This window comes from Protopterus annectens, chromosome 4.part0 (genome assembly GCF_019279795.1).
Source record: "Protopterus annectens isolate FY-2018-M chromosome 4.part0, PAN1.0, whole genome shotgun sequence".
In the NCBI taxonomy this organism is placed as follows: domain Eukaryota; kingdom Metazoa; phylum Chordata; order Ceratodontiformes; family Protopteridae; genus Protopterus; species Protopterus annectens.
This window is the reverse complement of record NC_056733.1, coordinates 1,769,588,722-1,769,610,579: the sequence shown is the minus strand read 5'-3', so window position 1 is coordinate 1,769,610,579 and position 21,858 is coordinate 1,769,588,722. Positions and strand designations below refer to the sequence as shown.

Here is a 21,858-nt window from a genome sequence, read left to right as displayed (position 1 = left end):
GATAAGAAAATCAGATTTGTAAACAATCTAATAGTGAAAGAAGAGCACTTGGGCTGTATTGATTATGTAGCCCAGGCAGGTATGACCCTGACCTTGAGCAGTATCCTACCTTCACCAAGAATGATGCCACAATACAGAGATAAGATGATCAGCTTTAACAATTGGCTTAAACACTGGTGTCATTCAAAGGGGATCCAGTATCTGTCTGCCTGGGATGACATGCTGGACAAGCCACGCTGCTTCGCAAGGGACGGCTTGCACCTGTCACCCCTGGGATTCCGGATATTGGCAAAGGCTCTTGCCACCCCCATAGTGCCTTTTTAGGCAAGGCTCAAATTCTAAACCTACCACCCTAGAACACAAAAAGGAAAAAACTAAGGGTAATGCTGCTCAATGCCAGAAGTCTAAATCTCAAAATGCACACTCGAGGCCCTTCTCAGTATGGAGAACATCGATGTCTGTGCTGTGACAGAAACCTGGTTCAAGGCTCCTGAGAGCACCCCAGCTATCAGGTTTTACCTCATATCATGCGTTCCGGCCCCAAAATCAGGAAAATACCAAGAAAGGAGGGGGGGTATCCATATTCATCAAGGACACCCACACCTCAAGACTGGTGGCAACGCATGATGCATCGGAGACCATCCAGGTGCAATTAACCGTAGGCAAGACTGCTCTGCAAATTGTAGCATGTTACAGGCCACCCTCACAAACTCAGGAACCTCACATGGCCTTCCTGAAAACACTAGAGGGGATAAATGTATCACCAAACACCATCATACTAGGTGACTTCAATTACCCAAATATAGACCGGGAACACTACTCAAGCCCAAACACCCTAGCCCAAAAGTTCCTGGAATTCATAAACTCAAATGCCATGGAACAACTAGTCACCATCCCCACAAGAGGAGATAACATACTTGATCTCATCATCACGAACATGGGAGCACAATGTTCAACACCGAAGTATACCCCTCACTGGTGAGATCAGATCACAAACTAATCTCGCTGGAGGTCCTCATCCCACCCCACCTGAAATAAAAAGACCACAGTAAAGAACTTCTCGAAGCCGACTTCACACTTCTAAAGACTAGTGTGGTCTCCTTTAAGGCCCCCGAGCGGGCGGAAAACAGTACTCAAGCCGCTGAATCACTTACAAATGCCTTCTACCAGCACCTGCAGGACTGCATGGATAAGGCAATCCCAAGCAAAACAAAGACTCTTTGTACCAAAGGCAAGCGTCCAGTCTGGTGGACCCCAGCCATAAACAAACTCTACAACAAAAGGAGGAAGCTACTACAAGATAGAGCAAAATCCTTAAAGGTAAGACACCCTTGATCACTATAAGTAAAAACTAAGAGCTCTCATAAAATCATCCAAAGCAAATTTCGAGAGAAAAATAGCTAAAGACTCAAAAGACAATCATAAGGCCTTCTTTAGCTATGTTAGAAACCTAGGAGGAAACTCCCAGATATGCTCAGAACTAGTTCAAAATGATGTGAAGATTACTGATCCTACAGACATTGCCAACATACCGCTGACAGGTTCAGTGCAAACTCCCTCCCCCAAAAGGAGAGATATCTATACCAAACGATTGCAGCCCCCAAACATCTCCAGCGCCCAAGTGAGAACTGCTCTCTCCAAAGCAAAAACACAGCATCCATGGGACCTGATGGTGTCCCCGGCTGTGTGCTCCACGAACTCAATGAGGAATTAAACCCACAGCTAGGACAGCTGTTTAATCAAAGTCTTACCTCTGGATACGCACCCAGGAGTGGCGCACTGCAACTGTGGTCCCACTTCACAAAGGCAGTGCCTCCACCGACCCTGGAAATTACCGCCCATTAGCTTGACAAGCCTTATCTGCAAAGCCATGGAGAGGATCATAATGGACCTCATAAATAAAGACATAGGGAATTTGCAGACTTTGGATCCAACCCAGTTTGGCTTTGTCAAAGGCAGATCATGCCTTTTAAACTTGGTTGACTTTTTCAAACAGTCACCAAAGCCATTGATGAGGGAAAGGCAGTCCATACAGCCTACCTCGATCTGGCTAAGGCCTTCGATACAATACCCCACTCGGGTATCATTGAAAAACTCATCAGCTTAAATGTTAACCCATACATCACAAGATGGGTTGCAAACTGGCTGAGTGACAGAACCCACAGGGTCAGAGTTGCTGGCGCCATGTCAGACTCAAAGCCTGTCACAAGTGGTGTCCCACAGGGCTCAGTCCTGGGCCCACTCTTGTTTGGCATCTACTTTTCCAAGTACAAGCCAACACAGGAGGGTTATGGCTGACAAAGTTTGCAGATGACTGGGCGCCATAGTAGAAAACACATCTGACACAGATATCCTTCAGAAGGGTCTCACAGAAACGGATAACTGGTGCCAGAGCCACGCCTAAAGTTAAATGCCAAAAATGCATAGTCATACCCTTCGGGAAAAACAAGGTTACCCCTAGCTACCAAATAGGTGGCAATCCACTGAGCACAGAAGAAGTTATCAGGACCTGGGGACCCAGGTTGATAGTAGTCTGTCATTCGACACCCATGTAGCTAAAGTAGTTAGGAAGACCTTCTACATTGCCCACCTTATCATGAAGGGATTCTCATCTAGATCAAGGGAGGTTATAGTCTCCCTTTACTCATCACTCATCAGACCAATGATTGAGTACAATGCCCCATTCGGAATGTATCTGACCCGACACTTGCAGCAGCTGGAGAGGCCACAGAAGTTCCTCACCAAAAGGATAAAGGGTCTCAAAAATCTATCCTATGCTGCCCGACTGAAAGAACTCCAGCTCTATTCAGTCGCCACCGCTTGCTCAGAGGTGACCTTTGCCTAACATACAAGGCCATGTCAAACCCAGATTTGATGAATATGCTTCACCTCAAAAATCTAGATCCATCAGAGCCACAAGGGCGGAGACTTAAACCTCGACACGGCTATTAATAGGACGTGCTGGAGGGATAGATTCATCACCCAAAGACTCCCTATGCTGTGGAACAAAATCCCGGTACATGTGAGGCAGAGCACCTCGCTGGCCTTGTTCAAGAGAAATCTTGACCAATGGATGGGAGATCGCAGATATACCCCAGGGATTACCTCAGTGTCACTGCTCGACAGAGGCACAGCAAAATAATGGGTATAGTTCCCCATACTAAAGGGGTGGCGTAAGCCACAAAACGATGGGCTAGGCTTGTAAATGCCCTCGGGCAGATAGCCTAGTATGAACCTATGAACCTATAAACAATACATATTGACAAGAACAGGATATACAACATATGTTACACAGATTATGTCCACAGTATTTACAATACACTAGATAAACATTCTGCAAAGGTATTTTTGGGATACAAACCCATACAAAAAAGGGGTGGAATGGAGAAGGAAGAATGCTATGAAAGGGTGAAGGAGTAACACCTCTCAAGTGCAAAATGGATCAAGAGGGGGAGGGCAGATGAAAATAGTTCATGAAAGGTGATATGACCCGAAGGGAAGCAGTTGCATCTGGCATAATTAAAAATAAAAAGTATTCTTAGTTATATTGACAACTTGGAATAAAAGGTCAAGTCTTTGAGTTATGTGGAGAGGGACTCAGCAGAGTAAGGGTCCAAGAAGAGAAAAGCTGTGGTTTGTGCATTGTAGCTTCATCTTGGGGGGGGGGGGTTAGTAAAACTAGGGATGAATGGGTTTGTCCTCTATGATTGCAGGAAGGGATTTTCATGGTTAGTTTAGACACTAATGGGGGACAGCGCTTCAACATGCAGTAGCTTAAATAGGTGAGAACTAAGTAAAAGGTCTGCCCTTTGCTTAGATACTTCCCACTGGGCTTTACTGATTGGCAGTGATGCTTTTGTCTAGAGGAAGGGGTGATGAGCCTACGTATTTTATTGGAAGTGTGTTTTACAGGGCTTTGTGTTAGAGACTGAGGTTGCAGTGAAGGCAATAGTCAAGCTTAGCAAATAAGGTTCCATTTTTTTTAAGGTAGATCTTGTAGCAAAGGAAACAAATGTGAAGCTTTATGGATCTAAGAGAAAAGGCAGTTGATTTTTTTAAACCAAAAGGAACTTTAATGAGACAAAACATTGTCAGAAAATTACACACAGTGCAGTTTCTTCATGCATTGTGCGGATAACAATACACTGGTATACATCATTCCCAAATGTTTATCCATAGAAAATGCATATCAAAATCTTAAAATACCCAGAGATCACATATTAATTCTTAAAAACTAAGCCTGATATGTAAGAATAAGTTGGTCCAATGGGGTACATTAATGGAATGATTATGAAAGAGCTAGAAATTAACACATCATAGTCTTGATTATGGAGCCAATAGTTGATGGAAAGGTTTTATGATATGTGAAGAACATTTTCTTTGTTTTATAAGAAGGTAGGTAATTATACAATGACTCCCCCATTAATATTCAAAAACGTGCACGCTGATTGCTCAGTGTGCACGTTGTAAATCAGTTATAGTAATGGAAAAAAGGTCCAGTCGCCCGGACTTTTTCCATTACTGTAACTTTTTTTAAGCAACAGAGAACACAAGATCTCCATTGTTTCATACTGTCTCGCTATGTTAAACGAGTTTGACATAGCGAGAGCTTTAAAAAAAGCAACGGAGATTCTCAGTTGCTTTTCTAAAGCTGTCTCGCTATGTTAAACCCATTTAACATAGCAAAACAGTTTGTAAAAAGCAACGTAGATCTTGCTTTCTCCGTTGCTTTTTTCAAAACTGTCTTGCTATGTTAAATGGGTTTAACATAGGGAGACAGCTTTAAAAAAGCAACAGAGATTCTCCGTTGCTTTTTTAAAGCTGTCTCACTATGTTAAACCCATTTAACATAGTGAAACAGTTTGTAAAAAGCAACAGAGATCTTGCTTTCTCTGTTGCTTTTGCCCACAACTCTGATGTACTGCATAGGCATACACATGCGCAGTACATCAGAACTGCTGCAGAATACCAGACAGCTGCGGAAGGGCAGCAAGGAGGCATTATACAATGCCATTATTTAAGAAAAGTAACAATTTTTTTTCTTAAATAATGTCATTGTATAATAGCAATAACCCACTCCTGGGGGTGGGTAATGCTGGATTTACCCACGGTTGGCTTTGTTTGGCCACCGGCTTGCCTCGTGACCAAACCACACTAACCGTGGGTAAATCCAGCATTACCCACACCCAGGCATGGGTTATTGCTATAATAAATGATGTATAATGAAAGGATATTTCTGTTAACAAACACTGACTGAGTCTGAGGAGGTATATGATGTTTTTCCTGTTTTTTTTTCAAGGTGTGTTTGAGAAGGTATATGATGATTTTTCAGATTTTTTTTCAAGGTGTTTTGAAAGTTCAGAGTTTGGTGATACCACTGCCTAGATGTTTGAAAGAAGAAAATGTTTTAATAGAAGTGTTGCTAAGGTCTTTAATATCTGAAGTATAAGGGGCTTTAGAAAGATTTTATTGTATCCCAAACAACATAGTTTTACTCTTGTTTGAATTCAGAAGTAATATTTTATCATTTAAAAGAGAGAGAGAGAGAATGGAGAATTGTTTCAAGTCAGCTTTGTGGGGAGAAATAAATAGTGATCTTGAAAACCAGTGATGCTAGTACCAAGTATCAAACCATACAACGAAGTTACACCATAGAAAGTTTATTCGATAAAGCTTTCGGGTCTACACCCTTCATCAGTATAAAGTTACAACAGTAATAACACATTTAAATAGGAGAATCTATTAAACACATGCTTCAGCCCAACCCACTCAATTAACAAACTGAAATTATTTAAAAATATTTAAAAGAGCAACACCATAAGACATAAAAAAGTTATAAATTCTATAAGCTTATATATATCACTTAATAATATAATAAAATATTCACATAAAAACTGTACATGAAAAAGTATATTAGTATGACACAATTAATTTAAAACTGATTATATGTACTTATACCTATAAATGTTTGCCTATACTAACACATAATATAATTAATATAAATAATATAAATATTACAATTTGTAGTACCCAAATTAATGTACCTACAGCTGGACTAGTTGCTATTTCATAGCTTTTCTTTCTGTTTTTTAACTAATAGGGGTTTCAAATTCACAGCATTGTTTAAACCTGGGCTTACATCAGCTTGAAGTCTAATAATCCATTCCAGTTCTTTTAACTCTAAGAGATTATTAATGTCTCCTTTCCTTATACTAATATTGACTACTGCCAGTACCCTAAATTTAAATACATGATTTGCTCCTTTCTCCATAATATGTTTACTTAAAGCATTCGTTGGTACTTTTCTCCTAATGTCTGATTTATGTTCTATTATTCTCTCTTTGAGTTTTCTAATAGTTTTGCCTACATAGAATGAAGTGCAAGCTGAACACGTGGCTAAATACAGTTTTCTACATTACATGTTGTTAATGTATTTATTTTGAAGGTTTCACCATCAACAGGATGTTCAAAATAGTCTCTACCTTCAAATAAATCATTGCAACAAGAGCAATTGTAACATTTCCTTATACCTGTCACTCTCTTGACTATAGACCTTACATAGAAATCCTTATAACATAGCTTTTGTTTTAAAGTATCAGCACTTCTGTACGCCAAACTGGGTTTATCTCCCACTATGGATTTAATTTCAGGCATAGCTAACAATATAGGCCAGTTTTTCCTTAATATAGCATTCACATTATATGTATTAAGATTATAAGTAGTTATATATCTAACTAACTCCATATCTTTACATACTTTGTCTCTTTCTAATGCTATACCTCCTAATAGTACTGGTTTATATTTTCCTTTTCTCTCTTTTTTTATTTCACTTAATTCTTGATCAATAAGTTATTTAGGGTATCCACTTAATTGAAATAGGAAAATTCATAGGAAAGATGTTGACTCATTAAGATATATAACTAGGAGCAGTATGCATGCACCACATATCTTTAAAGGAGTCCTTAAATCGCAGTTTATCAGACTGCGCAAGTTAAACACTGATGATGATAATTTTATAGAACAAGTTGAAAGCATAGCACAAGAATTTCAATTAAGTGGATACCCTAAACAACTTATTGATCAAGAATTAAGTGAAATAAAAAAGAGAGAAAAGGAAAATATAAACCAGTACTATTAGGAGGTATAGCATTAGAAAGAGACAAAGTATGTAAAGATATGGAGTTAGTTAGATATATAACTACTTATAATCTTAATACATATAATGTGAATGCTATATTAAGGAAAAACTGGCCTATATTGTTAGCTATGCCTGAAATTAAATCCATAGTGGGAGATAAACCCAGTTTGGCGTACAGAAGTGCTGATACTTTAAAACAAAAGCTATGTTATAAGGATTTCTATGTAAGGTCTATAGTCAAGAGAGTGACAGGTATAAGGAAATGTTACAATTGCTCTTGTTGCAATGATTTATTTGAAGGTAGAGACTATTTTGAACATCCTGTTGATGGTGAAACCTTCAAAATAAATACATTAATAACATGTAATGTAGAGAAAATTGTGTATTTAGCCACGTGTTCAGCTTGCACTTCATTCTATGTAGGCAAAACTATTAGAAAACTCAAAGAGAGAATGATAGAACATAAATCAGACATTAGGAGAAAAGTACCAACGAATGCTTTAAGTAAACATATTATGGAGAAAGGAGCAAATCATGTATTTAAATTTAGGGTACTGGCAGTAGTCAATATTAGTATAAGGAAAGGAGACATTAATAATCTCTTAGAGTTAAAAGAACTGGAATGGATTATTAGACTTCAAGCTGATGTAAGCCCAGGTTTAAATAATGCTGTGAATTTGAAACCCCTATTAGTTAAAAAACAAAAAGAAAAGCTATGAAATAGCAACTAGTCCAGCTGTAGGCAGATTAATTTGGGTACTACAAATTGTAATATTTATATTATTTATATTAATTATATTATGTGTTAGTATAGGCAAACATTTATAGGTATAAGTACATATAATCAGTTTTAAATTAATTGTGTCATACTAATATACTTTTTCATGTACAGTTTTTATGTGAATATTTTATTATATTATTAAGTGATATATATAAGCTTATAGAATGTATAACTTTTTTTATGTCTTATGGTGTTGCTCTTTAAATATTTTTAAATAATTTCAGTTTGTTAATTGAGTGGGTTGGGCTGAAGCATGTGTTTAATAGATTCTCCTATTTAAATGTGTTATTACTGTTGTAACTTTATACTGATGAAGGGTGTAGACCCGAAAGCTTTATCGAATAAACTTTCTATGGTGTAACTTCGTTGTAGGGAGAAATAAATAGTACCATGTCATCTGCATAAAGTGTAAGCAGAAGATGTGATTGGTCACTGGGGAGTTTTTGATGAAGGGTGAGAATAGTAGAGGATTAAGGCTAGAGCCCTGTTGAATACATTTTAGGAGGGGTCATCAGAGGATATGGAAGTGCTACTTGCAACTCTGTACTGTGGACAAGTATTCCTGGAACCATTTGTAAGCTTTTTGGTTAACACCAATTTCAATAAGATGATTAATAAAGACTGGATGTTCTGGAAGGTCAAAGGTCCTTGTTTGAGATCACTTTTATTCATATCCAGTAGAATTTAGTGTCAGGAGTGCTGTCATTGCGCTGTGACCAGCTCAAAATCATGCTGGTTTGGAGAAAGCAGTTTATCTTGTTAAATTTGCTGTGGGAGTTAATTATAAATGAATATTTGTCAATTTTACAGAACATTGAAAGGATAGATATGGGCCAGAAATGAGTGACATTGCTTGATTTTGATTGTTTTTGGTTGAGGTTTTACTAGTGCTGTTTTCATTGATATTCAAAGAAAATGCAGATTTGCAGGAGGGACAGCTTAATAGTTAATATATAAACTAAGGTATTAGATTATCAGATGTAAGGCAGGCATCCAGCGGAATTTGTTTATAGGTTCATAGGATGATACTAGGCTATTGGCCTGGAGCCCCTTGAGGTCCTTATAAGCCTAGCCAAGAATTTCACCCATGTTCCCACAAAGTCAGCACCTATTTTCCCTATCCAGCAGGGACACAGGTGGGATCCCAGGGGTATATTTTCTGTTTCCAATCTAGTCATCCAAGTTTCTCTTAAAGAAAGCTAGTGAGGTACTCTGCCTGACATGAGAGAAAGTCTATTCCACAGATGGGGAAGTCATCGGGACACAAATCTGTCCTGCCAACAAGTTCTGTTAATGTCACAGACCAGGTTGAGACCTTGAGTGTGGGCTGTGAGAGTGGAGTTTGACTTATGGATATGCAGCAACTCCATCAATACGGAGTCTGAGATGGCCTTGTGTGCCAAACACAGATCACCTGTAAGCTGTCTGTATGAGACTGAGGAGAGGGAGAGGGCTTTTAGCCTATCTGTATAGGACAGGTGTTTGAGACCCTGGATTGTATTGGTTAGGAACCTCTGTGGTCTCTCCAAGTGCTGCATGTGATTGGCAAGCTACATGCCAAAGGGAGCACTGTACTCAATAATGGGTCTGATAAGGGAGGTGTACAGGGATGTTATGACCGCCTTGTTCCTGGATGAAATACCCTTATTTATGAGGTGGGCCATGTAGAAAGCCTGATACGATGTAAGTATCAGTACAGAAAGTGCGATGGAGGCAACATGGTGGTCAAAAGTCAGGTTGCCAAAGTCCCTCACGACTGATTGCATGCTTAGTATGTTGTTATTAATGTGATAATTAATGGGGACACCATTTTCCCCAAAGGGGGTAATGATGCATATCTTGGCATTCAGTTTGAGGCCATGCTTCTGACACCAGTTATTAGTTTGATTAAGGCCCTCTTGGAGGATATTCACATCACTGGGGGAATTTATGACAAGTATTCAGCTTGCAGTCATCTGCAAATTTTGTCAGCCACAGATAACTGGTTTTGGCTTGCACCTCAGAAAAGTATATCCCAAACAACAGAGGCCCGAAGACTGATCCCTGGGAAACACCACTTGTTACGGGTCTACTACTAGAGGTGGCTTCCCCTATTTTGACTGAGTAGGTTCTATCAGTGAGCCAGTTAGCTACCCATCTGGTAACATATGGGTTGATGCCTAGCTGGGAGAGTTTTTTTTATTATGCCTGAGTGGGGAATAGTGTTGAAGGCTTTGGCTAGGTCAAGGTAGGCAGTGTGCACTGTCTTGCCCTCATCCATGGCTTTGGTGACTGTTTCGAAGAAGGCGACCAAGTTTAACAGGCATGATCTTGCTTTGACAAAACAAAACTGTGTGGGATCAAGTGTTTGGAGGTTGCCAATGTCCTTGTTTATAAGGTCCATGATAATGCATTCCATGGCCTTGCAGATCCGGCTAGTTAGGCTGATGGGCCTATAATTGCCTGGGTCAGGGGATGCTGCACCTTTTTGCAGAGGGATACCAGTGGCTGTCCTCCATTCTGCTGAGATGAAGCCAGTGCACAGGCTTTGGTTGAATAGGGCACCAAGTGGTGCTGAGAGCTCTTGCCTGAGTTCATGTAGAACACAGTCAAGAATGTTGTCGGGTCCCATGGAGGTTGTATTTTTTGCCCTTGAGAAGGCATTAATAACCTGCTCCATGGTGATGAGGGAAGGGGAGACAGGTGCTGGGGATGTCCTGGTTTAATGATGGGGGAGGCAGGGGGTGAAGTTTTCACTGAACTTGTCTGCCAGCAGGTTGGCTATATCTATGGCGTTTGTGTATATGGCATTCTTGACCATCAATTTAAAGTAGATTTGGGAGTTACCTTTGAGATTGCGGGCGTATGCAAAGAAGGCCTTGTGATTGTCCTTAGTGGATGTGGCCAATTTGGACTCAAAGTTAGCCTTAGAGGATTTCACCACTGACCTTATTTGCTTGTTCAGAGAAAGGAGAGATTGCTTCCAACTTGGCACCTGCTCCTTCTTGGCCCTGGACAGCAATTTTTTTCCTTTTATTATAGAGTTTGTTTATTGCTGCTGTCTACCAGACAGGTTTACACTTTCTTGAGGAATATGATTTGGTCCTGTCAGGTATTGCTGAGTCCATGCAGCTATATAGGTGCTCATATAGTTTTTTGGTGTAGGATTGGACATTAGTGCTTGATTCAGCTGAAGGGATGGTGGCTGTGAAGCTGCTTATATCTGCTTTCAGGAGGTTGTAGTCAGGTTTGGAAATTTTTTTGTTCGACCGTGGCAAGGGGGAGGGGTCAGGGGAGATGGTGACTTCGAAAGTGATTGCTTTATTGTCAGATTTTACCAAGGGGGATGACACTGTAGGGGTGGTATAGTAGCTACTCATATTGGATAATACCAGGTCCAGGATATTTTCACCTCTTGTGGGGGTGTCGACCAGCTGATTCAATGCATTGGCATTGACGAGGAATCTCTGGGGGTTCATGTTTGAGCTAGAATAGGTCTTCCACTCTATGGTCGGGCAGTTAAAGTGGCCCAGGATCAGGGTAGAGGGTTGAATCTTGATGGATTCAAGTAAATCCAGATTGGTGGAGTGGGCCTCCAGAGTCATGGTTTGGGGTCTATGATTTGAATAGGTGTCTCTTGTGCGTCATACTGTTTGACCAGCCTGGAGGTGTGTATGTCTTTGATAAATATTGAAACTTCACCACCTTTGACTTTGTAGTCCTCTGTTTTTGGTCTGAAAGTATGGTAGGACAAGTAACCTGGTAAGACTGGGGTAATTCTACGCAGCTTTGAACCAGGTTTTAGTGACTGCCCAAATGTCAGCATCTTTTTGGGCAAGGAATGCTTGCAATTAGTACAGTTTCATATTTGACAGTGTTATAATGTCTGTAGCTTTGACAATTTTGAAGTTGATTAGATCATTCTAAGACAATGGAGAGCCAGGCAGGGCTGGGGAATGGGAATTGGTGGATGTAATATGTGCTGAATTCTTTTAGAAAATCTAAATGTGCAAGTTGATTTTTAGAGCACACTGAATGAAGTTGGCATTTGTGATAGTGGATGTGAGTTTACAACTAGTTCAACAGTTTACTTCATTCCAGAGTTGTATAAGTGTATGATTTAGATGTTTTGTTTAGATTTTAGAAAGTTAACTTTACACATTCTAATTGCTTGTTTGGCTGAGTTCTAGAGTTGCGTGAAATGTTTTCATGATTCAGGGACTGGATTTTGCTTTCATTTGTACTAAGCTTAATCCCTGACAACGAGACTTATCTTTAACGTTTAGGTTAGCCATTGCTTTTTGATTTGTCTGTTGTACTGAAATTATTAGGAATAAATTGTTTTGAAATGTAAGAAGGTGCTGGTTAGGTTTTTAGCTGCCAGGATGGGGCTAAGATTATTACATGAGACCGATCTATTATGGAGAGGTAGGATGTGAAAGCCAAACTGTTTCTGGAGAGTTTGGGTCTAACAGAAATGAGATTTTCTGGAAGTTTTATTACTGTGCTATATAATTCAAAGGAGGTAGGACACAGATCAGTAAATGTGTGAGTTAGTGGTGAATTAAAATAGAGGAACTGTTATCAGGATTATTAATCATTAGTTGAGCCAAAAGTGGAGACCTAATTTAAAGTTAGGGCATGTTGGCTTTTGAACGGTTTGATATAGATCAATATCAATTGGGAATTTTGTTATGGTACTTGCACAGGGGTCCAGTAGGTTTAAAGCTACTGGAAATGATTAGATGTTTGTTTATATACTGACTTAGATTTTGCAGATATAATCTTGTGAATGAGGAAATGGAATTTTTTTACACATGATTGTGGTGGTAGGAAAACAATGGCTGCATGGACAGGATGGCAATTGGTAGAAGGGATTTTTACACACAGACAGTTAGGGCCAGTATTTAAGGAAGTTTATGAGATTATTTGTATGTTTAGATGACTTTTAGAAAGCCAGGTGTTACATCCACCTTACTTGTTAACTGGTCTGGCATCAATTATGTAATTCTAGTTTTGGAGGAAGTGTTGTAATTGCTACAAAGTCAGAAGTTATTGTTGATGAAGATTCTAATCTGGTGATGTTTATTTTGTATAGGACTACCATAAGTAATGTGCACATTAAGTTGTTCTTATCACTGAAAACATGGGCATTGGAATATGGTGGAGGACCTGGACTTAGTTTAATGTTAGCTCTTACTAGCAAAATAAATAAAAATGGATTGGACTTAAAGATGAATTTTAGTAGTTTTAAGCTGCAGCTCAGGATACATGTAGGATGCATAGAGATACATGGAGATCCATAGGGAAGCATTCTGTAAAAAGCAATGCTGTGCAGGAGGATGTTATGTGGATTACGGAAAACTGAGGCAGCTTGACAGCAGTGAGTAAAGTTCCAGAAAAGAGTAAGTCTTTGGTGAAAGGATAATGATATGTTAGGCGGGTCTGTATCACCACATCGAATGGTGATAAGTTCGAACACCCTTTGTTCGAACTGAAAAGTCCAAAAGCCCTAAACTGTGAGGTTACGGAACATCGATTTTTTTCCCAGAGAAAAAAATCGGTGGGCCGTCTTCTGGGCTTTGCAATTTCCTCCACTGTAGTGCGATCTCAGAGTTGGTATATTTAAGTAGGGGGGTGTGGGGGGCAAAGCCCCCCCACTTCAGTTTGTTTTAAAGTTGTGATTTTTTTTTCCACGTAGCAGTGATTTTTTCCTTGGGAAAAAAATTGCTATTACGTGAGTTCGCTGTTTAGGGTTTTCGGACTTTTAGGTTCGAACAAAGGGCATTCTAACTTATCACCATTCGATGTGGTAATATAGACCCTATGTTAGACTGGTATGTAATGGAAGTGTGGATAAAGAATGAACTTTGGAAGAGAGCAATGATATGCAAGACATGTAGGAGGAGGAATGTAATATGCTTCATGGTACAATAAAGATAATATGTTAGTGTTGCTGTTTGTTTAAGTTAAGTAGTTGAGAGAGATGTAGGTAGCAGAAAATATTGAAAAGAGAGTAGGTTAACTATGTGTTAATAAGGTTGCAATGCAGGTAGAATAGAGAAATACTGTGGCATATGTGATGTTAGAGGAGTGGTTTTCTTAATGATGAATTGCAAGATGAAGTACTTGGGATCATATTTATTATTCTTGGAAGAGAAAGCAGTCATTATTAGTTTATATGGCTTATGTAAAGCAACATGGGAACATCCTCTCTGAATATAAACTATGATAATACTGCTAGTTCAATAATATCTAAGCAGAAAATGCATAAGAAAGGGTGAGGCTGGCATCAGTCATGTATCAGTGACTGTCAACAAGTCAGGATAGTGAATTAGAAGCCAGGCATGCAGATTATTTGTCTCCTTGCAGGTAGTAAGGATAACGGGAGGAATATGTTATAAACCCAAAAGGAATATTGGCAAACTACGTTACGAACACTCTGTCTCACTAAATTGGAACAAACCCCCTCTCCATATTGGATCCAACCTTTCCTTTCCCTGTTTTAAAAAGCAGCTTAAATCCCACCTACTAAACTTGAAAGGTCTATACTGGATGATCGAACTTTCAAAAGTTCGACTGTCATATGGTTGAAACTATATGATCTAATTTTTGAAAGTTTGAACATTTTAATGGAGATCTCCGTACAGCGTGGAATGGGAAGATTTCCCTTTTCTGCACTGTACTGTGATCTTGGAGTTGGAGAGCGGGGGTGTGGGGGGGGTGCACGCCCCACATGGGGGGTGCAGGGGGGGCTTGCCCCCTGCTTAAAATGTTCAGGTAGGTTGTTTGTGTAGTTTATTTTTTCTTATTAGATTTTTGAACTTTTAAACGTTTGATCATATGACAGTTGAACTTTTGAAAGTTCGATTATCTAATATAGACCCAAACTTGAAATTATGCCATTGCCTTGATCACACTTAGTCTTAGTCTGTCCTACTGTATAAGCTGTTGCATCTGCTAACTTTCTTTCTCTGTTAGTAACGTCTGCTTAAACTAACATCCTAAACCCTCAGCTCTACTATAGCCCCTTCCTTTTTCTTCCCTCCCATTCTCCACACTATTTACCCCTCCACTTCCTATCAATGTATGTACATTTTCCTTCTTTTGAATAACGATTATCTTTTTGTTTTTACTCCTATATGTAGTAAATTTAGACCACTGCTATCAGTGCAACCCTTAATGTTCATAATTTTTTCTTTTGTTTTTCTCTTTATAATTAATTTCATATTTGCATTGTTATTTTTAATAGTTTTTGGCATGTATGTTTATCTTTACTTATGTTTGCTGGGGCTGTTTCCCCTTGGGTCTCCACTGAAAATGGGTTGCTTACTACCAATGCAATGCAAATAGTTAATAACCTTTACTTTTTTACAATTATTTTGTATTGTGATTATTTAATATTTGTATATTGTCACTTTATCTTTACTTATGTTTGCTGAGGCTTTCCCCCTCGGGTCTCCACTGAAAATGGGTTTGTTTGCAAACTCAGTTGGACTAACCCGGTTAACAAATGTGAAATAAATAAGTAAATACATAAATAAATAAAATGTTAGGCTGTTATAGGCAGTGATCGATAATCAGCCCTAGGTTGCATTCACTACCTCTAGCAGGGAGAAGGATGCATTTAAATTCCTTACATTGCATTATTCTGCATCCTTCTGAGCTGCTCAGTGCTTTTGGCCTCTTTCATGTTCTTCCCTGATGTTCATCCTTTATTCTCTTCTCTCTTCTCGTCTCCCCAATCTCTCTGTTAAGAAATGAAAGCTTTCAATATAAATATTATAGCAGCAAGCGTTACTGTCTAACATGCCTTCTAGATGACAATGAAGATGAAGAGGGCACTGAGGAGGGAGCTGCAGAAGACAAGGTAAGTGTGGTACTGGTGAAAATGGGTGAACTGAGCAAGGGCTTGGTTGTGGGTTAAGCTGCAAATGGCAGGCTCTTCTATTATGGGATTTCTGCCTTGTTCTTGGAAGGCTGAACTATTGATGACTACTAATTCTGTAAGTGTGGGTGATGTGTAGAAACTTGGAGAACAAACTGGTAGTTTGTGCAACTGTTAAGAGCCTGAAAGCAGGATGAGGCTGTGTAGTAGTGCACAGTGCCACAAGTAACATTCTGGATGGGTCTTTGCATCTATGCAGACAATCCTACATCATAGGAGTATTCCAACGAGGAATAACCTTTGTGCAATGCCCATAACTTCATTTCTGGTGCACAAGACTCTTTTTGCCTGGGCTGTAGTTGACCTGCACAGTATGTGTGATTGGGTTGAGGTATAATACCAAAGTTTAAGCAGGCTGAGGTTCAGTCATGTGACTACTGCATTATAGAATGTATTCCAGGTTTGCTTGGGAGCAGCTGCTACTGTATAGGGAAAATGAGGAGTGGATGGGTGAACTCTACTCTACAATTTGTCAAGTGGGTTTTGTCAACCTTTCTGCTTCCCTCCTGATTTACTGCAGAGTTGGGCATACTTGGCAATTAAAGACAGTTGTTTCCAATGACCTAACAATCTCTGTTACCCTGTGCAGCACAGTGGGTTGTAGAGGATGTAGCTATATTAGGAATGCAGGTTTTCTGCATGGTTAAATCTGAATGAAGTTTGAAAAGTGTGGCGCACTAATTGGCTTCAATGTCAGTGTCAACTATAGAATGCATGTGTTCAGCCTGCTAACTGTCCTAGGGGCTACTTGAAGTAATGATACTGGATACTGCCAAACCAAACCTTGTAGCAGTTTAATTGCCTTTGTTTTAATTCCATTGTGAAGCCATTCTCCATTGGTCTCTATTTTTGATGGGGTATGACTGCAGTTTTCACAGATGTGAAGGCAGCTCTTACTGTTCCTTACTGCATTTAGTTAACCCATATGGAAGCTGGACCACTTTGGGGCTTCCATTGTACCAAATATAGAATTGGGCTTTTCAGAATTTAGACTTGTGTCCTGTCAAATGTGAAACTGGTTCACTCTTGGATACAATTTGGTTAACATTGACTGGCCATTAACTCTAGAATAGTCTGTTTGCAATCCTGGTATTTACTTAACTTTTGAGTAATGCACTTCCTGCATTTTGCATCACTTCTGTGCAACATTCCAGAACTTTGAGCTAACCATTTACTTAGGGAGTGAAGTATGGAATGAAGGTTGGGAGGGTGGCTTAATGGCTAAGGTGTTTGCCTTACACACACAAGGTGCAGGGTTTGAGTCTCACAAGGGATAATTGGCTAGGCTTAAAAAATGGCTCGCAAGGGCAGTTAGCTTAGTACTAAACAATGAACAATGAACTTAAGATTACATTGTATGAATATTTATTAAATGGTTAGTATCAATGCTGTCCTTGAAACTTAAGTCTAAAGTGCATAGTTTCACTTTAGAGTTTGTTGCTTCAACTGTGTCCCTTTGAGGCAAGTGCATAGCTTGCATTACTCTTGCCCTCAGAGTAAAGGTGTGCAAGGACTCCAAAAATTGCATGTTTGGAAGATGAATACCTTTACTTGTGATAGGTGTGTTACTAACTTTCATTCTAGTGAGCACTGGCTTCCTGAACCCTCTGCTTAATCATGCAGCCAAAGCTTTCTCCAGTTCTTACACAGGCCATATGCTTGACAGACATGGGGAAACACTTGACACTATATTCTGTCCCAGACAATTATGACAGGCTATTTGTAGAAGTAGCTTTCATGAAATGTGCCAGTAACCTGGTAAGTTGGTCCTGATTGGGATGATTAAAACTTTCTCAAAGTGCAAAGCACTCTGGTTTTAATCAGTCTTTTAGGCTGAAACCAGTTTAGTACTGTAATTGTCTAGTGCATCCAGTTTTACAGCATTTAAAATGAAATTTGAAAATGAATCTTGGAAACCACTTGGCACTTTAACTATGGCCCGAGCACTGGCTTCTCTCAGAACAGCAGCAGTAATCCCCTTGCATGAACAGGGTGCATCAATTGAAATTGGGAACTATTGACCCATAAACCTACTTAGCCTTATCTGAAAGTCCTTGGAGAGGATAGTGTCACTTAAGGACATAAGTGTCAATCTTTTGACCTGGCTCAGTTTGGCTTCAAGGGTAGATCATGCTTGAACCTGGTGGACTTCAAGAATGTCACCAAAGACCTGGATGGAGAAGACATCCTGCCTATCTGGACTTGGCCAAGGTGTTTGACACAACCCTCCTGAGGTATCACTGAAACTCTCCCATCTGGGGATTAAACCGTACATTAGATGGGTAGCAGCTGGCTCACTGACAGAATGCATACTGTCAAAGATGGGGATTTCACCTCTACCAATAGAATAGCTACCAGTGGTGTACCGCGAGGATCTGTGCCTGATCCTCTACTGTTGGAGTACACTCCCTCACCAGACACCTGCAAAAGCTGGAGGCCACAAAATTTTCTCATTAAAAATTCAGGAACTCCAAAATATTTCCTACATGGAAAGACTGAAAGCCCTGTCACTGTACTATGTATCCTTGTGCCTGACCTACACAGAATTCTCTGGCCCTGCCCTAATGGAAATGCTACACATCTGCAAAGCCAGTGGGACAATTTGCTTGCTCCAGGGATCTCAAACCTAGCCTGTGACATGCTGGAGAGATGGATATGATCGCCACTCTGGAATAAGCTTCCAATTTATATGAAGCAGTGCATGCACAATCTAGACAAATGGATGGGAGACTGTATTCACCCTGAAAGAGTGGCACCTATGTCCCTCATGGACAGGGACAGCTGGTGCTGATCATAATTCAGTTAGGGATTACTGGCCTAACATGGCTAGGCTTGTAAAGGCCCTAGGGCCACTACAGTAGTCAGGAAATCCTTCTACATAACATACCTCATCACAAAAGGGTTCTCCTTGAAAAAAGGAGGTCATTGTTCCTCTCTACTCATACCTCAGACCCATTATAGAGCACAATGCCCCATTCGGCATATATCTCACAAGACACCCAAGACACTAAGAGGATTACTGGCCTCAAACAGATGCCATATGCAGACAGTCTCAACTCCAGCTCTACTCTGTTGCATATCGCCTACTCAGAGGCGATCTCTGCCTAACATACAAAGCCATGTCAAACCCAGATCTGTTGGACATGCTACACTTAAATAAATCCCAATCTCTCCAAACCACATGCTCCAGGGACCTAAACCTTGTCACCACAATAAACAGAGCATGCTGGAGGGATAGATTCCTGTCCCAGAGACTTCCCATACTCTGGAATAAACTACCCATTCATGTCAAGCAAAGCTCCTCATTGGCCCTCTTTAAGAAAAACCTTGACGACTAGATGGGAAATAAAAAATTCACCCTGGGGATCACTTCTGCAGCACTGTTTGACAGGGGCACAGGAAAATATTTTTTTTTGGGTGGCAAAAGCCAGGGAACCTTTTTGGCTAGGCTTATATAGGCCCCAGGGCCGATAGCCTAGTACCTACCTATGAATCTATGAACCTATGTCCCTATATGTGATAATAGATGTAATGGCACTGGTTCCAGCACATAGCTACATTTTATTATTTATTTTATTCTACAGAAGTACAAACTGAGCAGTAAAAAGTATGAGATAAAGTAATAGTACGGAATAAATAAGGAAAAAGGAGAGATGGGAGAGATTTAGAAAAAAATTAGAGTAGAAGGCGAAACATTTTAAAAAATTAAATGAGGAAAGGGAACAAGTGAAAAATATAGGAGATAGCAATTAGTAGAAGTGAGTTTATAAGAGTTTGATCTGAATTTATGGGTTAGGGAAAGGGGAGTATGGAATAGTCATTAATCTATTAGTCAGATTTTGAACACAGATATAGTTTGGTGAAACATAATTTAATGTTTGAAAGCTGAAATATTTGGGGTTGGCTCTGATGTTAATAGGTAACTTGTTCGATAATCTGGCTACTGAGTTGGAGTAGAGGCTTTGTCCTGCTGTCTTGTTAGGTTTGTGGACTACAAGTAATTCTTGGTCATCTGACTTTAATGACCTTGTAGGTATATAGCTTTGAGGACTGAGGGCTTGGCAGGCCATAGGTATATGTATAATTTTGTGTGCTGTTATGAGTTATTAATAACTGAGATGGTGTGGAAGTCCAAGACAGTTGAATGGTTGAAGGACAGTGCAATGATTGGATTTGTAAGTTGCATTGTTTGCAAACTTAGAAATTTTATTAAAACATGATTCACGTTTTGATTTAAGTGAGTCATTGAGATTTGTAAGAATAGGAGCCCCATATAAAGTGTGGGTAACAGCTAGGTGGTGGCTTGGGTATTTTTGGTAGATGTTTGCAAGAAAGTTTTATGCCTGTGGAGCATTCCTAGTTTCAGATTTTTTTAATGTTCTGTTTATGGAAGTAAAATTTTGTCATCTGTTGTTACACCTACCAGTTTTATATGGGAAGCTACTACAATTTTGCTATTATTCTGTGAAGGACTGTGAAGTTGTTTTTTGTTTTGAAAGCGATTTAGGGGTAAATAGGAGGAGTTTTGTTTTCTTTGGGTTGAGTAAAAGTTAGGAATTGTTAAGCCAAGATTCAGCAGAGGTGAAAGATTCTTGTGTTAAATGTTGACGATATCAGAGACTATTTGCAGAGCAGATTATAGTACAGCTGACTGCATACCAAATTAGTGAGCCTTGGCAAGATGAGGTATGCAGATTGTTAATGAAAATGTTAAATAGTAGGGAGCCAAGAATAGAGCCTTGGGGAACACCTGTGATATTGGGTAGGAAAGGAGAGAGACATCCTTGCTATTTTACTGCTTGCTATCTGGTGGATAAGCAGCTAGTAAATCACATTGAACAGAGGAGGAGGAGGTGAGGCCTATGTTAGAAAGTTGGCTTAGTATTTTTGAGTGGGAAACTCTATCAAGTACCTCTGGTAGGTCAAAAACTAATGTCGAGACATGTTTACCAGAGACTCTTGCATTATTTGCTGTTCCATGATGGAAAGCAAGGCTGTTGTACCATGGGCTGGCCAAAAGCCATGCTGAGTTGGTGTTAGATATTGATTTTGAAGTAGATATATGAGGACTTGCCTATGGACACATTTTTCTAATATTCTGGAAATGGGTTAGAGGATTGAAAGTTAGTAGCAGTTATATAATTCACTGGAACTTCCTTCTTTATGAAGAGGAATGATAAATTGCTTTTTCCAAAGTATTGGTATGTATGCTTCTGTGATACAGCTGTTGATTAGTATACTAATTGGATATTATATGGCTTCTGCAGCAAGCTTAAGATATTTTGAGGGAAGATTATCTGCTGACGTAGAGCAAGGTTTTGTTTTTTCAGATTTCTTTTATATGATTAGTTGATACAGGTTGCATTGTAAAAGCTAAGCAATTTGTAGAGGCATTTGTATGGCTTAGATGTAGGGTAGGCTTGATTATTTATTTATTTATTTGTTTACTTGCTTGTTTACCGGTATAGGGTACTGATCCATCTGGACCAATTGCAGGATTAGCCCAGAAAAACATCAAAAAGAAGAGTGCATCAGACATAAGCCATTTATATGCACATCAAGAACACTTGATGTTATACATTGTATATACTAAGCTCCATGCAACTGAGAAATATAAGCTTATTGATTTCTCTTTGCATTTTGCTGAGTAGCTCACAAGGTGATGACAAGACTAGAAGAATTCTGGTACAGGCTATGACAGTGTAAGAACCTTTCTGTTGTCTGTATCATAGGCCACTTCAGTTGTGCCTGCCTTGAGAAGAGGATGCACTACCAGGGAGAAATAATTTTGTTTGCATCCCACTGCACAGCAATAGCTTCCTTTATGATTTCTGTACCACAACGTTCATGATTCATCGGCATAGCACTGCACAACTACCAGTGGATGTCATAGCACTGCACAACAACTGATGGATGTCACAGCACTTCACAGGTGCCAATGGATGTCATAGCACTGTACAAATACCAATGGATGCCACAGCACTTCACAGCTGCCAATGGATGTCATAGCAC

At 39.6% G+C, this 21,858-nt stretch overlaps 1 protein-coding gene across 1 annotated transcript in view; it reads right to left on the bottom strand.

Moving 5' to 3' along the window:
- LOC122800488 (stimulator of interferon genes protein-like) overlaps nt 1-21,858 on the bottom strand; it is a 132,665-nt gene that overhangs the window by 65,797 nt on the left and 45,010 nt on the right. The gene's annotated exons all lie outside the window — the stretch shown is intronic.